The following is an 11605-nucleotide window of genomic DNA, read 5'->3' as shown; positions in this document are numbered from 1 at the left end:
CTGTTACGTTGAGGGATATTTGAGGATCTGACCACGAAGGATTCAGCCCTGAGACTGGGTTTAACATTTTAAAACATTTTTAAATATTAAAACTTAGATGAAGTCATAAAAGGTATGTAAGTAACTTTTGCAGATGATAGCAATATGGGAGGGAGCATTAATGTGATGGATGAGAACATCAGTGTACAAGGTTAATAGCTTCAACTGATTGCATCAAATTATGGGATTAAATTTGAATGTAAATATTTATTGTAAAAACCAGTTTGGACAGTTTTAAGGTAGTAGAAACACAGCTTGATAGCAAATGGTGCTTTTTAAAAAAGTGAATCTGGGTATTTTTATATGACTATAAGATTAATATGAGCCAGTAGTATGAAGCAGCTGCTAAAAAATAAAAACCTTAGGCACGATAGAAACATAGTAAAGATCAAGAGAAGTCCTAGACAGTGCTCGCTTCGGCAGCACGTATACTAAAAATTGGAATGATACAGAGAAGATTGGCATGGCCCTGAGCAAGGAAGACATGCACGTTCGTGTAGTGTTCCATATTTTTACCTCACACCAGTCAGAATGGCTATCGTTAAAATGTCTACAAATAATAAATTCTGGAGAGGGTGTGGAGAAAAAGGAACCCTCCTACACTGTTGGTGGGGATATATTTTGGTGCAGCCGCTATGAGAAACAGTACGGAGGTTCCTCAAAAAACTAAAAATAGAGTTGCCATATGATCTAGCAATCCCACTCCTGGACATATATCTGGAGAAAACTCTAATTCAAAATGACACATGCACCCCAATGTTCATAGCAGCGCTATTTACAATAGCCAAGATGAGGAAGCAACCTAAGTATCCATTGACAGATGAATGGATAAAGAAGGTGTGGTATACATGTACAATGGGATACTACTTAAAAGAATGAACTAATTCCATTAAAAAGAATGAACTACCCTTCTGCAGCAACATCGATGGACCTAGAGATTATCACACTAAGTGAAATAAGTCAGAAAGAGACAAATATTGTATGATATCACTAATATGTGGAATCTAAAATACGACACACATGAACTTGTTTACGAAACAAACAGACTCACAGACACAGAAGACAGATTTACGGTTACCAAAAAGGAAAGGGGGTGAGGGAGGGATAAATTAGGAGTTTGTGATTAACAGGTATCACTACTATATATAAAGTAGATAAACAATAAGGACCTACTGTATAGCACAGGAAACTATATTCAATGTCCTGTAATAAACCATAATGGAAGAGAATACGCAAAAGAATATATATCTATATCTATCTACCTATCTATTAATCTATCTATTATCTAGCTACCTACCTACCTATAGTATAACTGAATCACTTTGCTCTACACCAAAAACTAACACAACATTGTAAATGAATTATACTTCAAAAAAATAAACAGATTAAAAAAAAATTCGTAGACACTTTGCACACTGTGATGTGCAGGCCGCATCCAGAGGGTTGTGCTGCTGTCTGTGAGCCATGGTTTAAGAAGAGTGCTTAATATGACAGAGTGGGTCCAAACGAGGCTGGAGGCTGACCAGTTTTCTTCAGATGTTCAAATTGCCGATGGAACAGATGCTGGAATTATTTTCTTTCAAGTAAAAGCTTCAAGAAGCAGGCTTGATTCTCCTGGGAAGGCATGGGCAGCCACTGCCAGAGAGATATAATAAAGAGGAATCTTTGGTTCGGTAGCGACTAAAAGGAATAACTTCTATTTTCCTTTTAAAAGTCGAAGATGCCATGATTATGGCATTATTGATGCCATAATAAATAATGCCATGATTCTTGAATATAAATCTAAGATTTGAGAAAGCAAAAAGAAAGACAATCCTGGGTAAGAACTGACATAGGCTGTGACCTGAGGGTCTCACTCTTGATTAGCTTCTGGGCCTATTTTAAAGCATGTTGTTTGGACCTCGGCTCTCCATTTAAAGCCTGAATTGGACTTAATTGTGATACAGTGTCAAGTGATAAAGGAGCATATCACAAGGGGTATACTGTTAGCGTTAAAAAGGGAAAGTCAGAAATAGCTTCACGTGGATTTTTTTCCCAAATCAAGCAACGCAATGAAGTACAACAAAAAAGGCAGAACGCCAAACTCACAGGAAATGATGGTCTATCCCTTTTGAAGGTTTTCATGAACTATATATAACAGGATTATAGTTTTTTACACTGTAGTTCACTTAGAATTGAAAATGAAGGTGCCTTCGGCTACCTGACTGCCTTTATAATTCTTAGTGATTCCTACAGTCTCATGGCAAATTGTAAGAATTTTCTTTTTCTCCTTCTTGTTTATTTTCAGGGAGATGGGTTCTGTTCTTTAGAGTTTCACAAAGATGTAGTAGATCTTAGTTGGAACACATTGATCCTCTTATTTCTTCAGAATCTGTTATGTGTGTGAAAGTCTAATTTGGTATGGGTCAGGGCAAAGGAAATATAAGGACACTGGGTAACAAAAGAGACAAAAAAGGATGACTGATGTGTTAACACCCTTATAAGCCTCTCTACTTCAAAAATACCGGTCTTGGACAAAGCTATTGTTGAAAGAACACTTTTTTCTCCCTCAGGTCCAATATCCAGACACACACAAGTATACACATACTCTTTTTATAATCTAGAAATGTTATAGGAATCTGAGAATACATTTTGTATTATTAAATGACACATTGTTCAAGTCAAGGTTTTGTTTTGTTTTTTTCTTTCACAACCGAGTTTATAGTCAATTGTCCTGTGACATTAACACATTGTAGGTATTCTTAGTTTGTTATTAAAGAAAATATTGGGAATATTAGACATCTTCAGGGAAATTTTTAAAAAATATTACTAGATGGGTGAACATTTATCCTTTCCAAGAATATAAAATTTGTGACTCATTTTTATCTTTGGTTTTCCACTGTAAAGAATGGGTGTCAGCTTCCTATGTAATTTTGATTTGTTTATCCAGCAGTTTTGTTTGTCTGTGCAGTTTTCTATGTGCCAATTGTGGTCAATATTTGGTTTCCATAAAAGGTATGAGTTTTCTTTGAGGCTATCTTTCTTGCCATTGCCAAACCCACAACTGATGCACCATTACTTTGACTTTTGTTCTTAATTTAAACTTGGCACAGGTCCTGTCTTTGGTGTAAAACATGAAGCAAACTCCATTTTGACCTGGAATCTGGGGAGGAAACTATTTGCTTGACATTCTCTAAAGAGACATATAGACAGGATGTTTGTGTTGCTCGTATAGGGATAGAACTGCTACCTGAATGTGCCAGTACCCACAAGTTCAGGGTTGGCACTGCTATTAAAAAAAAAAAAAAAAATCTAGCCAAGTCCGTTTTTCTCAATTTATAGGTAAAAGCAGGTAAAGACACATCAAAATGTCTCTGTTTAATGGAATGCAAAGCAATCCATTTAAAAAGGCCAGAACAGGATTTAGATCCAGACTGCCTGAGTTTGAATTCTGACTCTACCACTTATATGCCCAGGCAAGTTATTTAACCTGAGTCTGTTGTCTCAACTGTAAAAATGAGACATCAGAAGTTTCAACCTCATGGAGCTCTTGGAAGGATTAAGGTCTTGGAAGGACTTAGAACAGGGATTGACACAGAGTAGCCTCTTCCTTCTTCTCCTCATCTCTCAGAATTGAATATGCAAGTTACGTTCTTTTTTGGCAAGAGCATGGGATTTAGGGTCTTCGGAGAGTTACCTTTTGACATTCTGGCCTCATTGTCACCCTGCTCTAACTTACCTAGTCAATGACTTAGTCTTTACTTCTTATCTAGCAAACTGAATGGTAACCCTGTGACCTGAAGGTGCTAATACATCTCTAAAATGTGAACCATTCAGTCATATTTTATGAATAATTTAGGTCTCGTAAGCTCAGTTCATCCATACTTTGGAAATTTTTCAATCTTCTGTAAGAGCTACGTGGGGCTAGAAATTGAAACCACATAAAACAGTAAAGAAGAATTCCGACCAACTTTTACCTGTCAAATAAAGCCATTTATTCATATTTATTGAGTGTCTAGGACCTTCACAGTGGAGAAAACTACTCAATCATTCTCATGAGCTCCCTGCCTTGCACATTGTAGACACCTAATAAAATGGTTTTTTCAATTGAAGTTTATGACCAAGCTTTTCACAGTGAAGATTCCTTTTCAAATATTCTCTAAATCTCTTCTCTTAGAAGTAGATACCCAGTCAGAAGTGGAGAAGTCGCAATTGCTGAGCTTAGCAGTAGCCAAAAGCAAACTTCATCCCTAAGTCTAATGACAGCTTCTTGGATGCAGCTCATGTGTGTTTCTCTTCTCTCTCTTTTTAAAGACAATCCCTAGGTTTGGATCTACTGCTGATTTTGCAGTTTTTACTGGTTAGGTCATATTGAGAATGATGATAGCATTAAAAATGAAATGTTGTATTCTTTTTTAATCCTTTGCCCCAGATTAGTTGAAAAGGGAGAGAGAAGAGGGGGAGATCCATTACTATTGTTCTACAACACTGAACTAATTGCTTCATAAGAAATAGCATGAAAGTTGTACACATTATATAAAAAATTATTGTCTAAAGTGAAATTATTTTACAGATGAAGATAATGAGTGCTTATTGAGGTAATAATGCATCGAATTATATTCAAAGAAGAATTAAATAAAAGATGTTCCGTCATTCTACACATGGTTCACTAACAGAAATTCAAGATTTTTCACATTGGTAAGACAGCCACTTTTAGTGCCACTAAATTTTGTGCCACTTTTAGCGCCACATAATTAACTGTGATTTTGAGTCTTCACATATGGAAAAAAATTAGGCTAGTACACTTGTTTGTTTCAGAAACAGTTAATAATTTTTAGTTTATCACTGAAATGATATATATTTCTGAATGAGCTTCTCCAGAGGCATGTCACAGTCATCTCATCATTCAGTATCACCCTGCCTTTCTGTCAGTTTTAGCCATTTAGAGCCGCTATTTTGGCCGTTAACTCTCAGGTCCTTTACTCTCCTCAAGCTGATCTTGACACAGGATTAGGAATACCAAAGCTTCCAGTCACAAGGAACCAGTGTCAAAGAGATTAACTGAATTATCTGTTGGCTTAATTCCCCATTCATGCTCACATGGGAAGGGAATAACTATATGTGAGAGTTCTTTTACAGCTATGCTCCAATACAGGCAATGGCTGTTACCACTTCCCTATATTGGATCATTATGGTGACCTTCATTGCTCCTCAAGAACTCCTTTACCTAGTCTTTCTCTTCCATGGTCTCAATTCGTAGCATACAAATGTAGTTCTCTGTTTCTGTACAGCCCAGACTTTGAGGTTAATTGAATATCTAATTCTTACCTACTAAAATTGGGTAGCTGCAGAAAGCAAGCTTCTTAATCAAAATTTCGTGTTTCTTGCTGCTACTAAAATAGGCAGGAAGGCAGGCCTGTTAACCGGTATTAGTGAGACTTTATGAGAATCTCAGGAAAATGTTAATGTTCCTTTTGGCTGTGCTTCCAATGAATTAGCTGTTTATGTGAAACTTTGTCTGTATTGCTCATGAGACAAATGATGCTATGAGGTTTTTTCCCTCTGCCTTGGAAAAAAGTGTTGCCAGAGTCGTGTTCCTTATGATATTGTTACTTTGCTCCTGATTTTGCACTAAACTCAAAGACGTAATCAGGTAGTGTTGGGTGAAAATTGTTGGCTGGCATGAATAGAGAATCTTTTATCAAAAGATTTAAATATGATATCCTAAACGATAAGTTTCTTTCCTGAATTAAAAAACAAAAACCCAATAACTTAATTTTCCTTTATTTCTCAGTTAGCTGTGAAGGTAAGCTACAGGTAAACCTTTTCATACAGATGTGTACCTCACCATCTTGGTATTTCTAAGCCTGAAATCTGTTTTACTCAGACTTTTTTTTTTTTTTTCCTAATAGATTATTTCTAAAATTGATGCAGATCTCTTATATCACAATTAATAATTTCCAGTTTATTTTTTTCTAATAAGGCTCTTCTTTTATTATTATTTTTTTTATTGGAGTATAGTTGCTTTACAATGTTGTGTTAGTTTCTGTTGTACAACAAAGTGAATCAGCTATATGTTACATACATCCCCTCCCTCTTGGACCTCCATCCCACCCCTCTAGGTCACCACAGAGCACCAAGCTGAGCTCCCTGTGCTATACAGCAGGTTCCCACTAGCTATCTATTTTACACATGGTAGTGTATACATGTCAATCCTAATCTCCCAATTCATCCCACACTCCCCCTCCCCTCTGTGTCCACACGTCCGTTCTCTATGTCTGCGTCTCTCTTCCTGCCCTGCAAATAGGAAATACATGACTTTAATTTAATATAGGCTACATATATTTTGACCTGTTTGCTCATCCATATCTACCATCTACCAACTATGTGCTGGGCATGTGAAGGGTACAAAGCCCTCTGCCTTTATTTGGTGGGAGTTACAGTCTCCTTTTTGAGAAGCTATTGGAGAGTAACATTAATGGGTTAAAATAATGTCAAATTAGAAATCCTTTTAAGACATATTTAAGGATGAAAATTACTTTAAAGATCTTAATACACTATAGGAAAGCACAGGAAAAATCCTAAAATACTAACTTAGAATGGGCTTGGGAATAGAAATATCAACTTTGGAATCCTAGCACTGTTACTTAACAGGCACAAATTACACTTGCCTTTTTGCATTCTCATTTTGTTTTCCCTAAAAAATAGAGGTAATAAAAGTATCATCTTTATAGAGGTGTGTGAGAACTATGTGATATAATATGCACAACTACTGCCACCCAGTAGGTTCTTAATGCATTTTGCCTTTATTTTTATTACCAATGTTATTGAAAACAAGAGTTTATGGAAATTAAGTATACTTATAGAAATTAGAACATTATAGGATAGAATAATCTTTCAGAATGTTGGCTTATATGGCTTTTTAAGTTTATGTATGTCATACTTATTTGACTGTCAAATTTATTTTTAAAATTTCAATTCCCTCTTATCTCCAGGAAGCATGTATTTTTATTTTTCCACGCAGTATGTTGTCCTCCTTATTATTCTGGACATGGAAATAAAGGAGTGCTTGGAAATGTCTAGATTGTCTTGGCCATTCTCTTGTTACATTCAGTGATGTCAGTAAGACAGGCTCCTTCAGGAGCTGTGTACTTTATGAGTCTGGAGTGTCATATAAAAAAGAAATATCCATAACTCTATATTTTATGGCTGGAGGTTATATAAGGATTCTTGGTCGACTTTCTTTTGAGATGGAGTATTTCAGTAATGGTTTAAAATTGACATTCTGAATTATTATGTAATTATTTTGCATTATTCTTATTTTCTTATTTGAAAGTAAAGAGCTCCTAATAACCAAAATATAGATGTACTTTGGACGTCTTTGACATATACAGTGTCCACGGAATCTTTCCACCTATCATTAATAGGTACATTTCAGCTACACTATTTTTTTTAAGGCTAAGTCTTTTTTACTTTATCTTATTTTTTTATCATCTTTATTGGAGTATAATTGTTTTACAATGGTGTGTTAGTTTCTGCTTAATAACAAAGTGAATCAGCTATACATATACGTATATCCCCATATCTCCTCCCTCTTGCGTCTCCTTCCCACCCTCCCTATCACACTCATCTAGGTGTTCACAAAGCACCCTCCCTGTGCTATGTGGCTGCTTCCCACTTGCTATCCATTTTACATTTGCTAGTGTATATATGTCCATGCCCTCTCACTTTGTCCCAGCTTACCCTTCCCCCTCCCTGTGTCCTCAAGTTCATTCTCTACGTCTGCATCTTTATTCCTGTCTTGCCCCTAGGTTTTTCAGAACCTTTTTTTTTTTTTTTAAGATTCCATATGTATGTTTTTCTCTTTCAGACTTACTTCACTCTTTATGACACTCTAAGTCCATCCACCTCACTACAAATAACTCAATTTCGTTTCTTTTTATGGCTGAGTAATAAGGCAAGAATATACAATGGAGAAAAGACAGCCTCTTCAGTAAGTGGTGCTGGGAAAACAGGACAGCTACATAAAAAAGAAAGAAATTAGAACACTCCACAACACCATACACAAAAATAAACCCAAAATGGATTAAAGACCTAAATGTAAGGCCAGACACTACAAAACCCTTAGAGGAAAACATAGGCAGAACACTCTATGACATAAATCACAGCAAGATCCTTATTGACCCACCTCCTAGAGGAATGGAAATAAAACAAAAATAAACAAATGAGACCTAATGAAACTTCAAAGCTTTTGCACAGCAAAGGAAACCATAAACAAGACCAAAAGACAACCCTCAGAATGGTAGAAAACATTTGCAAATGAAGCAACTGACAAAGGATTAATCTCCAAAATTTACAAGCAGCTCATGCAGCTCAATATCAAAAAAACAAACAACCCCATCCAAAAATGGGCAGAAGACCTAAATAGACATTTCTCCAAAGAAGATACACAAATTGCCAACAAACACATGAAAGGGTGCTCAACATCGCTAATCATTAGAGAAATGCAAATCAAAACTACCATGAGGTACCACCTCATACCAGTCAGAATGGCCATCATCAAAAAATCTAGAAACAATAAATGCTGGAGAGGGTGTGGAGAAAAGGGAACCCTCTTGCACTGTTAGTGGAAATGTAAATTGATACAGCCACTATGGAGAACAGTATGGACGTTCCTTAAAAAACTAAAAATAGAACTACCTACCATATGACCCAGCAATCCCACTACTCAGGGCATATATCCTGAGAAAACCAAAATTCAAAAAGAGTCATGTACCACAATGTTCATTGCAGCTCTATTTTCAATAGTCAGGACATGGAAGCAACCTAAGTGTACATCAACAGATGAATGGATGAAGAAGACGTGGCACATATATACAGCTACACTATTTATTTAACTGTTCCCTGCCATTTAAGAAAAAATGACATTTAGTAGATTTATGTCATTCCTGAAAAGATTCTTCTTTGTTATTTAACTTGCTAGAAACTCCTAACTTCACTCTTAGCTTAAGATTTCAGTTACTACTTCCTTAAGACTAAAACCTCCCAGTTTGCAATGTATTGGACACACCGTTTACGTCTATTAGGTGGCCTTTCCTAGTTTATACTACAGTAACAAAGTTAGAGCTTTATTTCTTGCTCATGTTCAGTATTGTATGAGGCTCCCCTTCATGTACCTTCATGGTGGGACACAAGCTGAGGGGCAGCCCTTTCCTGGGCCATGCCAAGGTGGTGACAGATTGGAAAAAGAGATTGTAAGACTACATGCTGGCTCTTAACAGCTTCTGCTCGTATGAGGCCTGTGTCTCATATCTTTTCCACTCATATTTCATGAGCCAAAGTCAGTCACATGGCCAAGCCTGATGATAATGTGATGGAAAATATTGCTTCCTGTAGCAATGGGCCTGGTTTGTAGGGGAGGGGACCAGCAAAAATGTTTAGACAAAATTATAGTCCACCACACTACCTCAGTATTGCTCTCTTGACATGTTGAAATGTGCCTTCCTCGCTATAATTTGAAAATTCTATGTATTCACTTTTTAAACATATACTGAGCATTAACTATTATATATTCTGCATAGTCAGTGATTGTACAGACTTTAATATTAAGGACCATAAACTGAAAGAAGAGTCTACTGATGTGCTTAGCTCTTGTCCTCCTGATATTTCTATACATATTCAATAATTTTCATAATGTTTTCCATGATACTCTCTTCACTCACCTTTTGTGATGCCAAAAGGTGACTTGGACTTTTTAAAGAGAGATGGGATTGGAATTCTACCTCTGTGATTCATTAGCAATGTGATCTTGGTTATTAATTCTCCTTGATCTCCCTTTTCCTGAATACTCTGGGATTATACAAAACATGTGACTCACCTGGTCAATCACCTTGATGCATTATAAATTTTCAAGCAAGTCATATCTTGTATCACTTCCACCATGACCCTCTAGGAACTCTCATTTCACTCAGAATTAAAACAGAAGCCCTTTTTGTGTTCTACAAACTCCACAATGATCTGTCCCCATGGTTCTCACCCTTGCTTACTTTGCTCCAACTATGTTGGGCTTCTCGATAATCCAAAACACAGAAAGCACAGTCCAGGCTTGGCACTTCTGCTACTGACGTTCCCACTGGAATGTTACTTCTTTAAATATCTACAAGGCTTGTTTCATCATTTTTTTCTGCTTAAATATCATCTCATTAGAAAGGCCTCTGGCCACTGTGTTTAAGATATCACCTCTTCTATCACTCTGTAACTTCTTACCTTGACATATGTTTTCTATTTTGATTTATCATCACTAAACATATATATGTATGTGTGTTTGTTTACTGGTTTATGATTTTTTCCTCCCTCTAGAATTTAAACTTCATAAGAACAGAGACTATTTTGTATACTGTACATTCTACCACCTACAATGCTTCCTGGCCCATAGTAGGTGATTAGTAATTGATGAGTAAATAAATTTAACTTATATCATTCAGGAGAATAAATAATAAGATTAAACAGAGAAAAAAAGACAGGTTCCTTGTATCTTCTGTTTATTACTCAATACCAGAAAAGGTTACTGAGACATAATTACGGAATATTTATATTTATCTTCCAAGTCACTACCCAATTTTTTTTGAATTTTATTTTATTTTTTTATACAGCAGGTTCTTATTAGTCATCCATTTTATACACATCAGTGTATACATGTCAATCCAATTCTCCCAATTCATCACACCACAACCCCCACCTGGCACTGCTCTCCCCAGCTTGGTGTCCATACATTTGTTCTCTACATCTGTGTCTCAATTTCTGCCCTGCAAACCGGTTCATCTGTACCATTTTTCTAGGTTGCACATATATGCGTTAATATGCGATATTTGTTTTTCTCCTTCTGACTTACTTCACTCTGTATGACAGTCTCTAGGTCCACCCATGTCTCTACAAATGACCCAATTTCTTTCCTTTTATGGCTGAGTAATATTCCATTGTATATATGTACCACATCTTCTTTATCTATTCATCTGCTGATGGGTATTTAGGTTGCTGCCATGACCTGGCTATTGTAAATAGTGCTGCAATGAACATTGGGGTCCATGTGTCCTTTTGAATTATGCTTTTCTCTGGGTATATGCCCAGTAGTGGGATTGCTGGGTCGTATGGTAGTTTTATTTTTAGTTTTTTAAGGAACCTCCATACTGTTCTCCATAGTGGCTGTATCAATTTACATTCCCACCATCAGTGCAAGAGTGTTCCCTTTTCTCCACACCCTCTCCAGCATTTATTGTTTGTAGATTTTTTGATGATGGCCATTCTGACTGGTGTGAGGTGATACCTCATTGTAGTTTTGATTTGCATTTCTCTAATAATTAATGATGTTGAGCAGCTTCTCATGTCCGTCTTGGCCATCTGTATGTCCTCTTTGGAGAAATGTCTATTTATGTCTTCTGCCCGTTTTTTGATTGGGTTGTTTGTTTTATTAATATTGAGATGCATGAGCTGTTCATATATTTTGGAGATTAACCCTTTGTCCATTGCTTTGTTTGCAAATATTTTCTCCCATTCTGAAGGTTGTCTTTTCGTCTTGTTTGTAGCTTCC

The 11605-nt window shown here is 36.4% G+C and overlaps 1 non-coding gene across 1 annotated transcript; it reads left to right on the top strand.

Annotated features, from left to right (window-relative positions):
• Positions 1-446: 446 nt before the first annotated feature.
• LOC112394437 (U6 spliceosomal RNA) lies at positions 447-553 on the top strand. The gene has a single exon (XR_003002130.1). It is a non-coding gene; the product is annotated as a U6 spliceosomal RNA (small nuclear RNA).
• Positions 554-11605: the final 11052 nt, after the last annotated feature.

This window comes from Neophocaena asiaeorientalis, unplaced genomic scaffold (assembly GCF_003031525.2).
Source record: "Neophocaena asiaeorientalis asiaeorientalis breed wild unplaced genomic scaffold, Neophocaena_asiaeorientalis_V1.1 scaffold134, whole genome shotgun sequence".
Taxonomy (NCBI): domain Eukaryota; kingdom Metazoa; phylum Chordata; class Mammalia; order Artiodactyla; family Phocoenidae; genus Neophocaena; species Neophocaena asiaeorientalis.
This window is presented reverse-complemented; position numbering and strand designations above follow the sequence as displayed.